Below are 21012 nucleotides of genomic sequence, written 5' to 3'. Positions count from 1 at the left end.
TACAACTACTTTGCCAATTTTTGTGACTGTCTTGATGCAATCTTGAATTACCTTAAGATGACCATAAACACAACAATGGTAATTGAAAAAAGTACAGTTACCCGAAAAGATTTGAAATTTGCTGTATATTGTTTTCCATCCTCAACTAGACACCAAAATGTGTATAAAAACACTTAACCAAATGGTTTCATAGCTCAGGGGTTAGAGCACTGGTCTTTTAAACCAGGTGTCATGAGTTCACTGGGGCCTAATGCTTCCTTGTTGTTACAGCTGCTAAAACTTAAGATACAGCACCCTATATTGCAATTTTCTGCTTTAATACGCTAAATGAAAAGATGATCAATATACACACTTGTATAGCCAAATTGGAAAGAGTCATATCACATTCAGTCTAATTTATTGACTGGTTTCAAGAAAATATTTGTGTTATCTTTTATTGGACCAATTTCCTTCAAACTGATACTCCTAACATGGTTATTCACTATCATTATCAAAATAATATAAAAGATTTCCAATTATTTTACTTTAAAAAGAGCAGTTAAAGCACATATCAACATGCATTGCATATAGAAGATTTCATTTTGCTTAGTTGATACCGATATTTTGAACTGAAACACAGGTGCCAATAGATATAACTGAAGGCAAATTTGAACATATAAGCATATATACTCTGCACCGGCAAGCATACTCAGGGTAATGACCAGTAATGACTTCAAATAACTCTATAAAGATGTCCGGCTATAACATTTTGAAATAATTCCACCCTATGGATCCTAAAGTTGGAAAGCCATGGAAAGTATGACCAATTTTGTATCTGTATTTTATACACTCCATACCAACATAAGAAAGCTCATTTTAAAATGCATTTAAATAATTTGATTCAAAGTATCTACATTTGTAAAAAGTGGATTTTTGGACAAAGATATAATTAATAAAATCCAATGAGATATTGTATTTTATTTGCTAAAAAAATTAGAAATTGAATTACTTTTTACAGTTGTAGAATCATTTCTAGTCACCAATTTACATAGGTGTCTTCCACTACTTCTACATGTTTTCATAAATGTCCCCATAAATAATACAGTAAAGGAGTCAACATGACAATAAATAGGACCAACTGAAAGAAAACAGTATACATAAGCCTACATTTTAAATTGTCATATTAGTGTTAAAGTATAATGAAAACCAAAGTTGAAGTTTTCCTTTATAAAGCAGGAGGATAAAATATTATGTTTTATGTTAACCTGGCCTCTCTCCTACAGCTCTTTAAGAAGCAAAGTAATACATTCCTAGTCTATTGTAGACGACTACAACTACTTTGCCAATTTTATGTGACTGTCTTGATGCAATCTTGAAGTACCTTAAGATGACCATAAACACAACAATTGTAATTGAAAAAAGTACATTTACCCGAAAAGATTTGAAATTTGATGTATATTGTTTTCCATCCTCAACCAGAAATCAAAATGTGTATAAAAACACTTAACCAAATGGCTCCATATCTCAGGGGTTAGAGCACTGGTCTCGTAAACCTGGTGTCATGAGTTCAACTCTTACTGGGGCCTAATTCTTCTTTATTGTTACAGCTGCTAAAACTTAATTTGCAGCACCCTATATTGCAATACTCTGCTTTAGTATGCTAAATGAGAAGATGATGAATACACACACTTGTATAGCCAAATTGGAAAGACACTTATCACATTCAGTCTAATCTATTGACAAGTTTCAAGAGCATAGTTGAAAATATTTGTGTAATCTTTTATTGGATCAATTTCCTTCAAACTGATACTGCCAGCATGGTTATTCACCATCATTGTAAAATTAATATTAAAGATTTCCAATTATTTTAATTTTTAAAGAGCATTTAAAGCACATATCAACATGCATTGCATAGAGCAGATTTCATCTTGCTCAATTGATACTGATATTTTGAACTGATATACATAGGTGACAATAGATATAACTGAAGGCTGATTTGAACATGTAAGCTTATGTACTCTACACGTGCAAGCAGACTCATGGTAATGACCACTAATGACTACAAATAACTCTATAAATATGTGCGGCTATAATATTTTGAAATAATTCCAGCCTATGGATCCCAAAGTTGGAAAGCCATGGAAACTTTGACCAATTTTGTATCTATATTATATACACACTAACATAAAACAGCCAATTTTAAAATGCATTTAAAGAATTTGATTCAAAGTGTCTACCAGGTATACCTCAATTATAGATATTGCATATATATCAGAATAGGCCATTTGTAAAAAGTGGATTTTTGGACAATGAGATACAATTAATAAAATCCAATGACATATTGGATTTTATTTGCTAAAAAATTTTAGAATTGAATTACTTTTTACAGTTGTAGAATCATTTCTATTCACCAATTTACATAGGTGTCTTCCACTACTTCTACATGTTTTCATAAATGTCCCCATAAATAATACAGTAAATGAGTCAACATGACAATAAATAGGACCAACTGAAAGAAAACAGTATACATAAGCCTACATTTTAAATTGTCATATTAGTGTTAAAGTATAATGAAAACCAAAGTTGAAGAGTTCCTTTATAAGGCAGGAGGATAAAATATTTTGTTTTATGTTAACCTGGCCTCTCTCCTACAGCTCTTTAAGAAGCAAAGTAATACATTCCTAGTCCATTATAGATGACTACAACTACTTTGCCAATTTTTGTGACTGTCTTGATGCAATCTTGAAGTACCTTAAGATGACCATAAACACAACAATTGTAATTGAAAAAAGTACAGTTACCGGAAAAGATTTGAAATTTGCTGTATATTGTTTTCCATCCTCAACCAGACACCAAAATGTGTATAAAAACACTTAACCAAATGGTTTCATAGCTTAGGGGTTAGAGCACTGGTCTTGTAAACCAGGTGTCATGAGTTCACTGGGGCCTAATGCATCCTTGTTGTTACAGCTGCTAATACTTAAGATACAGCACCCTATATTGCAACACTCTGCTTTAGTACGCTAAATGAAAAGATGATGAATATACACACTTGTATAGCCAAATTGGCAAGAGTCATATCACATTCAGTCTAATTTATTGACTGGTTTCAAGAAAATATTTGTGTTATCTTTTATTGGACCAATTTCCTTCAAACTGATACTCCTAACATGGTTATTCACTATCATTATCAAATTAATATAAAAGATTTCCAATTATTTTACTTTAAAAAGAGCAGTTAAAGCACATATCAACATGCATTGCATATAGAAGATTTAATTTTGCTCAGTTGATACCGATAATTTGAACTGAAACATAGGTGCCAATAGATATAACTGAAGGCAGACTTGATCATATAAGCATATATACTCTGCACCTGCAAGCAGACTCAGGGTAATGACCAGTAATGACTTCAAATAACTCTATAAAGATGTCTGGCTATAACATTTTGAAATAATTCCACCCTATGGATTCTAAAGTTGGAAAGCCATGGAAAGTATGACCAATTTTGTAACTGTATTTTATACACTCCACACTAACATAAGAAAGCTAATTTTAAAATGCATTTAAATAATTTGATTCAAAGTGTCTACATTTGTAAAAAGTGGATTTTTGGACAAAGAGATATAATTAATAAAATCCAATGAGATATTGTATTTTATTTGCTAAAAAAAATTGAAATTGAATTACTTTTTACGGTTGTAGAATCATTTCTATTCACCAATTTACATAGGTGTCTTCCACTACTTCTACATGTTTTCATAAATGTCCCCATAAATAATACAGTAAATGAGTCAACATGACAATAAATAGGACCAACTGAAAGAAAACAGCATACATAAGCCTACATTTAAAATTGTCATATTAGTGTTAAAGTATAATGAAAACCAAAGTTGAAGTGTTCCTTTATAAGGCAGGAAGATAAAATATTTTGTTTTATGTTAACCTGGCCTCTCTCCTACAGCTCTTTAAGAAGCAAAGTAATACATTCCTAGTCCATTATAGACGACTACAACTACTTTGCCAATTTTATGTGGCTGTCTTGATACAAACTTGAAGTACCTTAAGATGACCATAAACACAACAATTGTAATTGAAAAAAGTACATTTACCCGAAAAGATTTGAAATTTGATGTATATTGTTTTCCATCCTCAACCAGAAACCAAAATGTGTATAACAACACTTAACGAAATGGCTCCATAGCTCAGGGGTTAGAGCATTGGTCTCGTAAACCAGGTGTCATGAGTTCAACTTTCACTGGGGCCTAATTCTTCTTTATTGTTACAGCTGCTAAAATTTAAGTTGCAGCACCCTTTATTGCAATACTCTGCTTCAGTATGCTATATGAGAAGATGATAAATACACACACTTGTATAGCCAAATTGGAAAGACTCTTATCACATTCAGTCTAATCTATTGACTAGTTTCAAGAGCATAGTTGAAAATATTTGTGTAATCTTTTATTGTTTCAATTTCCTTCAAACTGATACTGGCAGCATGGTTATTCACCATCATTGTAAAATTAATATTAAAGATTTCCAATTATTTTAATTTAAAAAGAGCATTTAAAGCACATATCAACCATGCATTGCATAGAGCAGATTTAATCTTGCTCAATTGATACTGATATTTTGAACTGATATACATAGGTGACAATAGATATAACTGAAGGCAGATTTGAACATGTAAGCATATATACTCTACACGTGCAAGCAGGCTCATGGTAATGACCACTAATGACTACAAATAACTCTATAAATATGTGCGGCTATAAAATTTTGAAATAATTCCACCCTATGGATCCTAAAGTTGGAAAGCCATGGAAACTTTGACCAATTTTGTATCTATATTATATACACACTAACATAAAACAGCCAATTTTAAAATGCATTTAAAGAATTTGATTCAAAGTGTCTACCAGGTATACCTCAATTATAGATATTGCATATATATCAGAATAGGCCATTTGTAAAAAGTGGATTTTTGGACAATGAGATACAATTAATAAAATCCAATGACATATTGGATTTTATTTGCTAAAAAAGTTAGTAATTGCTATGAATTACTTTTTACAGTTTTAGAATCATTTCTATTCACCAATTTACATAGGTGTCTTCCACTACTTCTACATGTTTTCATAAATGTCCCCATAAATAATACAGTAAAGGAATCAACATGACAATAAATAGGACCAACTGAGAGAAAACAGTATACATAATCCTACATTTTAAATTGTCATATTAGTGTTAAAGTATAATGAAAACCAAAGTTGAAGTGTTCCTTTATAAGGCAGGAGGATAAAATATTTTGTTTTATGTTAACCTGGCCTCTCTCCTACAGCTCTTTAAGAAGGAAAGTAATACATTCCTAGTCCATTATAGACGACTACAACTACTTTTCCAAATTTTGTGACTGTCTTGATGCAATCTTGAAGTACCTTAAGATGACCATAAACACAACAATTGTAACTGAAAAATGTACATTTACTGGAAAAGATTTGAAATTTGCCGTATATTGTTTTCCATCCTCAACCAGACACCAAAATGTGTATAAAAACACTTAACCAAATGGTCTCATAGCTCAGGGGTTAGAGCACTGGTCTTGTAAACCAGGTGTCATGAGTTCACTGGGGCCTAATGCTTCATTGTTGTTACAGCTGCTAAAACTTAAGATGCAGCACCCTATATTGCAATACTCTGCTTTAGTACACTAAATGAGAAGATGATGAATATACACACTTGTATAGCCAAATTGGAAAGAGACATATCACATTCAGTCTAATCTATTGACTGGTTTCAAGAAAATATTTGTGTTATCTTTTATTGGACCAATTTCCTTCAAACTGATACTCCTAACATGGTTATTCACTATCATTATCAAATTAATATAAAAGATTTCCAATTATTTTACTTTAAAAAGAGCATTAAAGCACATATCAAGATGCATTGCATAGAGCAGATTTCATTTTGCTCAATTGATACCGATAGTTTGAACTGATACATAGGTGCCAATAGATATAACTGAAGGCAGATTTGAACATATAAGCATATATACTCTGCACCTGCAAGCAGACTCAGGGTAATGACCAGTAATGACTTCAAATAACTCTATAAAGATGTCCGGCTATAACATTTTGAAATAATTCCACCCTATGGATCCTAAAGTTGGAAAGCCATGGAAAGTATGACCAATTTTGTATCTGTATTATATACACTCCACACTAACATAAGAAAGCTCATTTTAAAATGCATTTAAATAATTTGATTCAAAGTGTCTACATTTGTAAAAAGTGGATTTTTGGACAAAGTGATATAATTAATAAAATCCAATGAGATATTGTATTTTATTTGCTAAAAATTTTTAGAATTGAATTACTTTTTACAGTTGTAGAATAATTTCTATTCACCAATTTACATAGGTGTCTTCCACTACTTCTACATGTTTTCATAAATGTCCCCACAAATAATACAGTAAAGGAGTCAACATGACAATAAATAGGACCAACTGAAAGAAAACAGTATACATAAGCCTACATTTTAAATTGTCATATTAGTGTTAAAGTATAATGAAAACCAAAGTTGAAGTGTTCCTTTATAAAGCAGGAGGATAAAATATTTTGTTTTATGTTAACCTGGCCTCTCTCCTACAGCTCTTTAAGAAGCAAAGTAATACATTCCTAGTCCATTATAGACGACTACAACTACTTTGCCAATTTTATGTGACTGTCTTGATAAAAATCTTGAAGTACCTTAAGATGACCATAAACACAACAATTGTAATTGAAAAAAGTACATTTACCCGAAAAGATTTGAAATTTGATGTATATTGTTTTCCATCCTCAACCAGAAACCAAAATGTGTATAACAACACTTAAACAAATGGCTCCATAGCTCAGGGGTTAGAGCACTGGTCTTGTAAACCAGGTGTCATGAGTTCAACTCTCACTGGGGCCTAATTCTTCTTTATTGTTACAGCTGCTAAAACTTAATTTGCAGCACCCTATATTGCAATATTCTGCTTTAGTATGCTAAATGAGAAGATGATGAATACACACACTTGTATAGCCAAATTGGAAAGACACTTATCACATTCAGTCTAATCTATTGACTAGTTTCAAGAGCATAGTTGAAAATATTTGTGTAATCTTTTATTGGATCAATTTCCTTCAAACTGATACTGCCAGCATGGTTATTCACCATCATTGTAAAATTAATATTAAAGATTTCCAATTATTTTAATTTAAAAAGAGCATTTAAAGCACATATCAACATGCATTGCATAGAGCAGATTTCATCTTGCTCAATTGATACTGATATTTTGAACTGATATACATAGGTGACAATAGATATAACTGAAGGCTGATTTGAACATGTAAGCATATATACTCTACACGTGCAAGCAGACTCATGGTAATGACCACTAATGACTACAAATAACTCTATAAATATGTGCGGGTATAATATTTTGAAATAATTCCACCCTATGGATCCTAAAGTTGGAAAGCCATGGAAACTTTGACCAATTTTGTATCTATATTATATACACACTAACATAAAACAGCCAATTTTAAAATGCATTTAAAGAATTTGATTCAAAGTGTCTACCAGGTATACCTCAATTATAGATATTGCATATATATCAGAATAGGCCATTTGTAAAAAGTGGATTTTTGGACAATGAGATACAATTAATAAAATCCAATGTCATATTGGATTTTATTTGCTAAAAAAGTTAGAAATTGCTATGAATTACTTTTTACAGTTTTAGAATCATTTCTATTCTCCAATTTACATAGGTGTCTTCCACTACTTCTACATGTTTTCATAAATGTCACCATAAATAATACAGTAAAGGAATCAACATGACAATAAATAGGACCAACTGAAAGAAAACAGTATACATAATCCTACATTTTAAATTGTCATATTAGTGTTAAAGTATAATGAAAACCAAAGTTGAAGTGTTCCTTTATAAGGCAGGAGGATAAAATATTTTGTTTTATGTTAACCTGGCCTCTCTCCTACAGCTCTTTAAGAAGGAAAGTAATACATTCCTAGTCCATTATAGACGACTACAACTGCTTTTCCAAGTTTTGTGACTGTCTTGATGCAATCTTGAAGTACCTTAAGATGACCATAAACACAACAATTGTAACTGAAAAAAGTACATTTACTGGAAAAGATTTGAAATTTGCTGTATATTGTTTTCCATCCTCAACCAGACACCAAAATGTGTATAAAAACACTTAACCAAATGGTCTCATAGCTCAGGGGTTAGAGCACTGGTCTTGTAAACCAGGTGTCATGAGTTCACTGGGGCCTAATGCTTCATTGTTGTTACAGCTGCTAAAACTTAAGATGCAGCACCCTATAATGCAATACTCTGCTTTAGTACACTAAATGAAAAGATAATGAATATACACACTTGTATAGCCAAATTAGAAAGAGACATATCACATTCAGTCTAATCTATTGACTGGTTTCAAGAAAATATTTGTGTTATCTTTTATTGGACCAATTTCCTTCAAACTGATACTCCTAACATGGTTATTCACTATCATTATAAAATTAATATAAAAGATTTCCAATTATTTTACTTTAAAAAGAGCATTAAAGCACATATCAAGATGCATTGCATAGAGCAGATTTCATTTTGCTCAATTGATACCGATATTTTGAACTGATACATAGGTGCCAATAGATATAACTGAAGGCAGATTTGAACATATAAGCATATATACTCTGCACCTGCAAGCAGACTCAGGGTAATGACCAGTAATGACTTCAAATAACTCTATAAAGATGTCCGGCTATAACATTTTGAAATAATTCCACCCTATGGATAATAAAGTTGGAAAGCCATGGAAAGTATGACCAATTTTGTATCTGTATTACATACACTCCACACTAACATAAGAAAGCTCATTTTAAAATGCATTTAAATAATTTGATTCAATGTGTCTACATTTGTAAAAAGTGGATTTTTGGACAAAGAGATATAATTAATAAAATCCAATGAGATATTGTATTTTATTTGCTAAAAAAATTAGAAATTGAATTACTTTTTACAGTTGTAGAATCATTTCTAGTCACCACTTTACATAGGTGTCTTCCACTACTTCTACATGTTTTCATAAATGTCCCCATAAATAATACTGTAAAGGAGTCAACATGACAATAAATAGGACCAACTGAAAGAAAACAGTATACATAAGCCTACATTTTAAATTGTCATATTAGTGTTAAAGTATAATGAAAACCAAAGTTGAAGTTTTCCTTTATAAAGCAGGAGGATAAAATTTTTTGTTTTATGTTAACCTGGCCTCTCTCCTACAGCTCTTTAAGAAGCAAAGTAATACATTCCTAGTCTATTATAGACGACTACAACTACTTTGCCAATTTTATGTGACTGTCTTGATACAATCTTGAAGCACCTTAAGATGACCATAAACACAACAATTGTAATTGAAAAAAGTACATTTACCCGAAAAGATTTGAAATTTGATGTATATTGTATTCCATCCTCAACCAGAAATCAAAATGTGTATAAAAACACTTAACTAAATCGCTCCATATCTCAGGGGTTAGAGCACTGGTCTCGTAAACCTGGTGTCATGAGTTCAACTCTCACTGGGGCCTAATTCTTCTTTATTGTTACAGCTGCTAAAACTTAATTTGCCGCACCCTATATTGCAATACTCTGTTTAGTATGCTAAATGAGAAGATGATGAATACACACACTTGTATAGCCAAATTGGAAAGACACTTATCACATTCAGTCTAATCTATTGACAAGTTTCAAGAGCATAGTTGAAAATATTTGTGTATTATTTTGTTGGATCAATTTCCTTCAAACTGATACTACCAGCATGGTTATTCACAATCATTGTAAAATTAATATTAAAGATTTCCAATTATTTTAATTTAAAAAGAGCATTTAAAGCACATATCAACATGCATTGCATAGAGCAGATTTCATCTTGCTCAATTGATACTGATATTTTGAACTGATATACATAGGTGACAATAGATATAACTGAAGGCTGATTTGAACATGTAAGCATATATACTTTACACGTGCAAGCAGACTCATGGTAATGACCACTAATGACTACAAATAACTCTATAAATATGTGCGGCTATAATATTTTGAAATAATTCCACCCTATGGATCCTAAGGTTGGAAAGCAATGGAAAGTTTGACCAATTTTTTATCTATATTATATACACACTAACATAAAACAGCCAATTTTAAAATGCATTTAAAGAATTTGATTCAAAGTGTCTACCAGGTATACCTCAATTATAGATATTGCATATATATCAGAGTAGGCCATTTGTAAAAAGTGGATTTTTGGACAATCAGATACAATTAATAAAATCCAATGACATATTGGATTTTATTTGCTAAAAAAGTTAGTAATTGCTATGAATTACTTTTTACAGTTTTAGAATCATTTCTATTCTCCAATTTACATAGGTGTCTTCCACTACTTCTACATGTTTTCATAAATGTCACCATAAATAATACAGTAAAGGAATCAACATGACAATAAATAGGACCAACTGAAAGAAAACAGTATACATAATCCTACATTTTAAATTGTCATATTAGTGTTAAAGTATAATGAAAACCAAAGTTGAAGTGTTCCTTTATAAGGCAGGAGGATAAAATATTTTGTTTTATGTTAACCTGGCCTCTCTCCTACAGCTCTTTAAGAAGGAAAGTAATACATTCCTAGTCCATTATAGACGACTACAACTGCTTTTCCAAGTTTTGTGACTGTCTTGATGCAATCTTGAAGTACCTTAAGATGACCATAAACACAACAATTGTAACTGAAAAAAGTACATTTACTGGAAAAGATTTGAAATTTGCTGTATATTGTTTTCCATCCTCAACCAGACACCAAAATGTGTATAAAAACACTTAACCAAATGGTCTCATAGCTCAGGGGTTAGAGCACTGGTCTTGTAAACCAGGTGTCATGAGTTCACTGGGGCCTAATGCTTCATTGTTGTTACAGCTGCTAAAACTTAAGATGCAGCACCCTATAATGCAATACTCTGCTTTAGTACACTAAATGAAAAGATGATGAATATACACACTTGTATAGCCAAATTAGAAAGAGACATATCACATTCAGTCTAATCTATTGACTGGTTTCAAGAAAATATTTGTGTTTTCTTTTATTGGACCAATTTCCTTCAAACTGATACTCCTAACATGGTTATTCACTATCATTATAAAATTAATATAAAAGATTTCCAATTATTTTACTTTAAAAAGAGCATTAAAGCACATATCAAGATGCATTGCATAGAGCAGATTTCATTTTGCTCAATTGATACCGATATTTTGAACTGATACATAGGTGCCAATAGATATAACTGAAGGCAGATTTGAACATATAAGCATATATACTCTGCACCTGCAAGCAGACTCAGGGTAATGACCAGTAATGACTTCAAATAACTCTATAAAGATGTCCGGCTATAACATTTTGAAATAATTCCACCCTATGGATCCTAAAGTTGGAAAGCCATGGAAAGTATGACCAATTTTGTATCTGTATTACATACACTCCACACTAACATAAGAAAGCTCATTTTAAAATGCATTTAAATAATTTGATTCAATGTGTCTACATTTGTAAAAAGTGGATTTTTGGACAAAGAGATATAATTAATAAAATCCAATGAGATATTGTATTTTATTTGCTAAAAAAATTAGAAATTGAATTACTTTTTACAGTTGTAGAATCATTTCTACTCACCACTTTACATAGGTGTCTTCCACTACTTCTACATGTTTTCATAAATGTCCCCATAAATAATACTGTAAAGGAGTCAACATGACAATAAATAGGACCAACTGAAAGAAAACAGTATACATAAGCCTACATTTTAAATTGTCATAATAGTGTTAAAGTATAATGAAAACCAAAGTTGAAGTTTTCCTTTATAAAGCAGGAGGATAAAATATTTTGTTTTATGTTAACCTGGCCTCTCTCCTACAGCTCTTTAAGAAGCAAAGTAATACATTCCTAGTCTATTATAGACGACTACAACTACTTTGCCAATTTTATGTGACTGTCTTGATACAATCTTGAAGCACCTTAAGATGACCATAAACACAACAATTGTAATTGAAAAAAGTACATTTACCCGAAAAGATTTGAAATTTGATGTATATTGTATTCCATCCTCAACCAGAAATCAAAATGTGTATAAAAACACTTAACTAAATCGCTCCATATCTCAGGGGTTAGAGCACTGGTCTCGTAAACCTGGTGTCATGAGTTCAACTCTCACTGGGGCCTAATTCTTCTTTATTGTTACAGCTGCTAAAACTTAATTTGCCGCACCCTATATTGCAATACTCTGTTTAGTATGCTAAATGAGAAGATGATGAATACACATACTTGTATAGCCAAATTGGAAAGACACTTATCACATTCAGTCTAATCTATTGACAAGTTTCAAGAGCATAGTTGAAAATATTTGTGTATTATTTTGTTGGATCAATTTCCTTCAAACTGATACTACCAGCATGGTTATTCACAATCATTGTAAAATTAATATTAAAGATTTCCAATTATTTTAATTTAAAAAGAGCATTTAAAGCACATATCAACATGCATTGCATACAGCAGATTTCATCTTGCTCAATTGATACTGATATTTTGAACTGATATACATAGGTGACAATAGATATAACTGAAGGCTGATTTGAACATGTAAGCATATATACTTTACACGTGCAAGCAGACTCATGGTAATGACCACTAATGACTACAAATAACTCTATAAATATGTGCGGCTATAATATTTTGAAATAATTCCACCCTATGGATCCTAAGGTTGGAAAGCAATGGAAAGTTTGACCAATTTTTTATCTATATTATATACACACTAACATAAAACAGCCAATTTTAAAATGCATTTAAAGAATTTGATTCAAAGTGTCTACCAGGTATACCTCAATTATAGATATTGCATATATATCAGAGTAGGCCATTTGTAAAAAGTGGATTTTTGGACAATGAGATACAATTAATAAAATCCAATGACATATTGGATTTTATTTGCTAAAAAAGTTAGTAATTGCTATGAATTACTTTTTACAGTTTTAGAATCATTTCTATTCACCAATTTACATAGGTGTCTTCCACTACTTCTACATGTTTTCATAAATGTCCCCATAAATAATACAGTAAACGAGTCAACATGGCAATAAATAGGACCAACTGAAAGAAAACAGTATACATAAGCCTACATTTTAAATTGTCATATTAGTGTTAAAGTATAATGAAAACCAATGTTGAAGAGTTCCTTTATAATGCAGGAGGATAAAATATTTTGTTTTATGTTAACCTGGCCTCTCTCCTACAGCTCTTTAAGAAGCAAAGTAATACATTCCTAGTCCATTATAGATGACTACAACTACTTTGCCAATTTTTGTGACTGTCTTGATGCAATCTTGAATTACCTTAAGATGACCATAAACACAGCAATTGTAATTGAAAAAAGTACAGTTACCCGAAAAGATTTGAAATTTGCTGTATATTGTTTTCCATCCTCAACCAGACACCAAAATGTGTATAAAAACACTTAACCAAATGGTTTCATAGCTCAGTTGTTAGAGCACTGGTCTTGTAAACCAGGTGTCATGAGTTCACTGGGGCCTAATGCTTCCTTGTTGTTACAGCTGCTAAAACTTAAGATATAGCACCCTATATTGCAATACTCTGATTTAGTACGCTAAATGAAAAGATGATGAATATACACACTTATATAGCCAAATTGGAAAGAGTCATATCACATTCAGTCTAATTTATTGGCTGGTTTCAAGAAAATATTTGTGTTATCTTTTATTGGACCAATTTCCTTCAAACTGATACTCCTAACATGGTTATTCACTATCATTATCAAATTAATATAAAAGATTTCCAATTATTTTACTTTAAAAAGAGCAGTTAAAGCACATATCAACATGCATTGCATATAGAAGATTTCATTTTGCTTAGTTGATACCGATATTTTGAACTGAAACATAGGTGCCAATAGATATAACTGAAGGCAGATTTGAACATGTAAGCATATATACTCTACACGTGCAAGCAGGCCCATGGTAATTACCACTAATGACTACAAATAACTCTATAAATATGTGCGGCTATAATATTTTGAAATAATTCCACCCTATGGATCCTAAAGTTGGAAAGCCATGGAAACTTTGACCAATTTTGTATCTATATTATATACACACTAACATAAAACAGCCAATTTTAAAATGCATTTAAAGAATTTGATTCAAAGTGTCTACCAGGTATACCTCAATTATAGATATTGCATATATATCAGAATAGGCCATTTGTAAAAAGTGGATTTTTGGACAATGAGATACAATTAATAAAATCCAATGACATATTGGATTTTATTTGCTAAAAAAGTTAGTAATTGCTATGAATTACTTTTTACAGTTTTAGAATCATTTCTATTCACCAATTTACATAGGTGTCTTCCACTACTTCTACATGTTTTCATAAATGTCCCCATAAATAATACAGAAAGGAATCAACATGACAATAAATAGGACCAACTGAAAGAAAACAGTATACATAATCCTACATTTTAAATTGTCATATTAGTGTTAAAGTATAATGAAAACCAAAGTTGAAGTGTTCCTTTATAAGGCAGGAGGATAAAATATTTTGTTTTATGTTAACCTGGCCTCTCTCCTACAGCTCTTTAAGAAGGAAAGTAATACATTCCTAGTCCATTATAGACGACTACAACTACTTTTCCAAGTTTTGTGACTGTCTTGATGCAATCTTGAAGTACCTTAAGATGACCATAAACACAACAATTGTAACTGAAAAAAGTACATTTACCGGAAAAGATTTGAAATTTGCTGTATATCGTTTTCCATCCTCAACCAGACACCAAAATGTGTATAAAAACACTTAACCAAATGGTCTCATAGCTCAGGGGTTAGAGCACTGGTCTTGTAAACCAGGTGTCATGAGTTCACTGGGGCCGAAAGCTTCATTGTTGTTACAGCTGCTAAAACTTAAGATGCAGCACCCTATATTGCAATACTCTGCTTTAGTACACTAAATGAAAAGATGATGAATATACACACTTGTATAGCCAAATTAGAAAGAGACATATCACATTCAGTCTAATCTATTGACTGGTTTCAAGAAAATATTTGTGTTATCTTTTATTGGACCAATTTCTTTCAAACTGATACTCCTAACATGGTTATTCACTATCATTATAAAATTAATATAAAAGATTTCCAATTATTTTACTTTAAAAAGAGCATTAAAGCACATATCAAGATGCATTGCATAGAGCAGATTTCATTTTGCTCAATTGATACCGATAATTTGAACTGATACATAGGTGCCAATAGATATAACTGAAGGCAGATTTGAACATATAAGCATATACACTCTGCACCTGCAAGCAGACTCAGGGTAATGACCAGTAATGACTTCAAATAACTCTATAAAGATGTCTGGCTATAACATTTTGAAATAATTCCACCCTATGGATCCTAAAGTTGGAAAGCCATGGAAAGTATGACCAATTTTGTATCTGTATTATATACACTCCACACTAACATAAGAAAGCTCATTTTAAAATGCATTTAAATAATTTGATTCAAAGTGTCTACATTTGTAAAAAGTGGATTTTTGGACAAAGAGATATAATTAATAAAATCCAATGAGATATTGTATTTTATTTGCTAAAAAAAGTTAGAATTTAATTACTTTTTACAGTTGTAGAATCATTTCTATTCACCAATTTACATAGGTGTCTTCCACTACTTCTACATGTTTTCATAAATGTCCCCATAAATAATACAGTAAAGGAGTCAACATGACAATAAATAGGACCAACTGAAAGAAAACAGTATACATAAGCCTACATTTTAAATTGTCATATTAGTGTTAAAGTATAATGAAAACCAAAGTTGAAGTGTTCCTTTATAAAGCAGGAGGATAAAATATTTTGTTTTATGTTAACCTGGCCTCTCCCCTACAGCTCTTTAAGAAGCAAAGTAATACATTCCTAGTCCATTATAGACGACTACAACTACTTTGCCAATTTTATGTGACTGTCTTGATACAATCTTGAAGTACCTTAAGATGACCATAAACACAACAATTGTAATTGAAAAAAGTACATTTACCCGAAAAGATTTGATATTTGATGTATATTGTTTTCCATCATCAACCAGAAACCAAAATGTGTATAACAACACTTAACCAAATGGCTCCATAGCTCAGGGATTAGAGCACTGGTCTCGTAAACCAGGTGTCATGAGTTCAACTCTCACTGGGGCCTAATTCTTCTTTTTTGTTACAGCTGCTAAAACTTAATTTGCAGCACCCTATATTGCAATACTCTGCTTTAGTATGCTAAATGAGAAGATGATGAATACACACACTTGTATAGCCAAATTGGAAAGACACTTATCACATTCAGTCTAATCTATTGACTAGTTTCAAGAGCATAGTTGAAAATATTTGTGTAATCTTTTATTGGATCAATTTCCTTCAAACTGATACTGCCAGCATGGTTATTCACCATCACTGTAAAATTAATATTAAAGATTTCCAATTATTTTAATTTAAAAAGAGCATTTAAAGCACATATCAACATGCATTGCATAGAGCAGATTTCATCTTGCTCAATTGATACTGATATTTTGAACTGATATACATAGGTGACAATAGATATAACTGAAGGCTGATTTGAACATGTAAGCATATATACTCTACACGTGCAAGCAGACTCATGGTAATGACCAATAATGACTACAAATAACTTTATAAATATGTGCGGGTATAATATTTTGAAATAATTCCACCCTATGGATCCTAAAGTTGGAAAGCCATGGAAACTTTGACCAATATTGTATCTATATTATATACACACTAACATAAAACAGCCAATCTTAAAATGCATTTAAAGAATTTGATTCAAAGTGTCTACCAGGTATACCTCAATTATAGATATTGCATATATATCAGAATAGGCCATTTGTAAAAAGTGGATTTTTGGACAATGAGATACAATTAATAAAATCCAATGACATATTGGATTTTATTTGCTAAAAAAGTTAGAAATTGCTATGAATTACTTTTTACAGTTTTAGAATCATTTCTATTCACCAATTTACATAGGTGTCTTCCACTACTTCTACATGTTTTCATAAATGTTCCCATAAATAATACAGTAAAGGAATCAACATGACAATAAATAGGACCAACTGAAAGAAAACAGTATACATAATCCTACATTTTAAATTGTCATATTAGTGTTAAAGTATAATGAAAACCAAAGTTGAAGTGTTCCTTTATAAGGCAGGAGGATAAAATATTTTGTTTTATGTTAACCTGGCCTCTCTCCTACAGCTCTTTAAGAAGGAAAGTAATACATTCCTAGTCCATTATAGACGACTACAACTGCTTTTCCAAGTTTTGTGACTGTCTTGATGCAATCTTGAAGTACCTTAAGATGACCATAAACACAACAATTGTAACTGAAAAAAGTACATTTACTGGAAAAGATTTGAAATTTGCTGTATATTGTTTTCCATCCTCAACCAGACACCAAAATGTGTATAAAAACACTTAACCAAATGGTCTCATAGCTCAGGGGTTAGAGCACTGGTCTTGTAAACCAGGTGTCATGAGTTCACTGGGGCCTAATGCTTCATTGTTGTTACAGCTGCTAAAACTTAAGATGCAGCACCCTATATTGCAATACTCTGCTTTAGTACACTAAATGAAAAGATGATGAATATACACACTTGTATAGCCAAATTAGAAAGAGACATATCACATTCAGTCTAATCTATTGACTGGTTTCAAGAAAATATTTGTGTTATCTTTTATTGGACCAATTTCCTTCAAACTGATACTCCTAACATGGTTATTCACTATCATTATGAACTTAATTAATATAAAAGATTTCCAATTATTTTACTTTAAAAAGAGCAGTTAAAGCACATATCAACATGCATTGCATATAGAAGATTTCATTTTGCTTAGTTGATACCGATATTTTGAACTGAAACATAGGTGCCAATAGATATAACTTAAGGCAGATTTGAACATATAAGCATATATACTCTGCACCTGCAAGCATACTCAGGGTAATGACCAGTAATGACTTCAAATAACTCTATAAAGATGTCCGGCTATAACATTTTGAAATAATTCCACCCTATGGATCCTAAAGTTGGAAAGCCATGGAAAGTATGACCAATTTTGTATCTGTATTTTATACACTCCACACCAACATAAGAAAGCTCATTTTAAAATGCATTTAAATAATCTGATTCAAAGTGTCTACATTTGTAAAAAGTGGATTTTTGGACAAAGAGATATAATTAATAAAATCCAATGAGATATTCTATTTTATTTGCTAAAAAAATTAGAAATTGAATTACTTTTTACAGTTGTAGAATCATTTCTAGTCACCAATTTACATAGGTGTCTTCCACTACTTCTACATGTTTTCATAAATGTCCCCATAAATAATACAGTAAAGGAGTCAACATGACAATAAATAGGACCAACTGAAAGAAAACAGTATACATAAGCCTACATTTTAAATTGTCATATTAGTGTTAAAGTATAATGAAAACCAAAGTTGAAGTGTTCCTTTATAAAGCAGGAGGATAAAATATTTTGTTTTATGTTAACCTGGCCTCTCCCCTACAGCTCTTTAAGAAGCAAAGTAATACATTCCTAGTCCATTATAGACGACTACAACTACTTTGCCAATTTTATGTGACTGTCTTGATACAATCTTGAAGTACCTTAAGATGACCATAAACACAACAATTGTAATTGAAAAAAGTACATTTACCCGAAAAGATTTGATATTTGATGTATATTGTTTTCCATCATCAACCAGAAACCAAAATGTGTATAACAACACTTAACCAAATGGCTCCATAGCTCAGGGATTAGAGCACTGGTCTCGTAAACCAGGTGTCATGAGTTCAACTCTCACTGGGGCCTAATTCTTCTTTTTTGTTACAGCTGCTAAAACTTAATTTGCAGCACCCTATATTGCAATACTCTGCTTTAGTATGCTAAATGAGAAGATGATGAATACACACACTTGTATAGCCAAATTGGAAAGACACTTATCACATTCAGTCTAATCTATTGACTAGTTTCAAGAGCATAGTTGAAAATATTTGTGTAATCTTTTATTGGATCAATTTCCTTCAAACTGATACTGCCAGCATGGTTATTCACCATCACTGTAAAATTAATATTAAAGATTTCCAATTATTTTAATTTAAAAAGAGCATTTAAAGCACATATCAACATGCATTGCATAGAGCAGATTTCATCTTGCTCAATTGATACTGATATTTTGAACTGATATACATAGGTGACAATAGATATAACTGAAGGCTGATTTGAACATGTAAGCATATATACTCTACACGTGCAAGCAGACTCATGGTAATGACCAATAATGACTACAAATAACTTTATAAATATGTGCGGGTATAATATTTTGAAATAATTCCACCCTATGGATCCTAAAGTTGGAAAGCCATGGAAACTTTGACCAATATTGTATCTATATTATATACACACTAACATAAAACAGCCAATTTTAAAATGCATTTAAAGAATTTGATTCAAAGTGTCTACCAGGTATACCTCAATTATAGATATTGCATATATATCAGAATAGGCCATTTGTAAAAAGTGGATTTTTGGACAATGAGATACAATTAATAAAATCCAATGACATATTGGATTTTATTTGCTAAAAAAGTTAGAAATTGCTATGAATTACTTTTTACAGTTTTAGAATCATTTCTATTCACCAATTTACATAGGTGTCTTCCACTACTTCTACATGTTTTCATAAATGTTCCCATAAATAATACAGTAAAGGAATCAACATGACAATAAATAGGACCAACTGAAAGAAAACAGTATACATAATCCTACATTTTAAATTGTCATATTAGTGTTAAAGTATAATGAAAACCAAAGTTGAAGTGTTCCTTTATAAGGCAGGAGGATAAAATATTTTGTTTTATGTTAACCTGGCCTCTCTCCTACAGCTCTTTAAGAAGGAAAGTAATACATTCCTAGTCCATTATAGACGACTACAACTGCTTTTCCAAGTTTTGTGACTGTCTTGATGCAATCTTGAAGTACCTTAAGATGACCATAAACACAACAATTGTAACTGAAAAAAGTACATTTACTGGAAAAGATTTGAAATTTGCTGTATATTGTTTTCCATCCTCAACCAGACACCAAAATGTGTATAAAAACACTTAACCAAATGGTCTCATAGCTCAGGGGTTAGAGCACTGGTCTTGTAAACCAGGTGTCATGAGTTCACTGGGGCCTAATGCTTCATTGTTGTTACAGCTGCTAAAACTTAAGATGCAGCACCCTATATTGCAATACTCTGCTTTAGTACACTAAATGAAAAGATGATGAATATACACACTTGTATAGCCAAATTAGAAAGAGACATATCACATTCAGTCTAATCTATTGACTGGTTTCAAGAAAATATTTGTGTTATCTTTTATTGGACCAATTTCCTTCAAACTGATACTCCTAACATGGTTATTCACTATCATTATGAACTTAATTAATATAAAAGATTTCCAATTATTTTACTTTAAAAAGAGCAGTTAAAGCACATATCAACATGCATTGCATATAGAAGATTTCATTTTGCTTAGTTGATACCGATATTTTGAACTGAAACATAGGTGCCAATAGCTATAACTGAAGGCAGATTTGAACATATAAGCATATATACTCTGCACCTGCAAGTATACTCAGGGTAATGACCAGTAATGACTTCAAATAACTCTATAAAGATGTCCGGCTATAACATTTTGAAATAATTCCACCCTATGGATCCTAAAGTTGGAAAGCCATGGAAAGTATGACCAATTTTGTATCTGTATTTTATACACTCCACACCAACATAAGAAAGCTCATTTTA

General features: G+C 31.4%; 4 non-coding genes across 4 annotated transcripts; all 4 read left to right on the top strand.

Moving 5' to 3' along the window:
- Positions 1–4173: 4173 nt before the first annotated feature.
- Positions 4174–4246, top strand: TRNAT-CGU (transfer RNA threonine (anticodon CGU)). Its single transcript has one exon. It is a non-coding gene; the product is annotated as a tRNA-Thr (tRNA).
- A 2614-nt stretch (positions 4247–6860) lies between these two features.
- TRNAT-UGU (transfer RNA threonine (anticodon UGU)) lies at positions 6861–6933 on the top strand. Its single transcript has one exon. It is a non-coding gene; the product is annotated as a tRNA-Thr (tRNA).
- A 9335-nt stretch (positions 6934–16268) lies between these two features.
- Positions 16269–16341, top strand: TRNAT-CGU (transfer RNA threonine (anticodon CGU)). The gene has a single exon. It is a non-coding gene; the product is annotated as a tRNA-Thr (tRNA).
- A 2617-nt stretch (positions 16342–18958) lies between these two features.
- On the top strand, positions 18959–19031 carry TRNAT-CGU (transfer RNA threonine (anticodon CGU)). The gene has a single exon. It is a non-coding gene; the product is annotated as a tRNA-Thr (tRNA).
- Positions 19032–21012: the final 1981 nt, after the last annotated feature.

The sequence above is a fragment of the Taudactylus pleione genome, unplaced genomic scaffold, assembly GCF_031769625.1.
Source record: "Taudactylus pleione unplaced genomic scaffold, aTauple2 ptg000109l, whole genome shotgun sequence".
NCBI lineage: Eukaryota > Metazoa > Chordata > Amphibia > Anura > Myobatrachidae > Taudactylus > Taudactylus pleione.
Note: the sequence above shows the minus strand (reverse complement) of the source record. Positions and strands in the feature narration are given on the sequence as shown.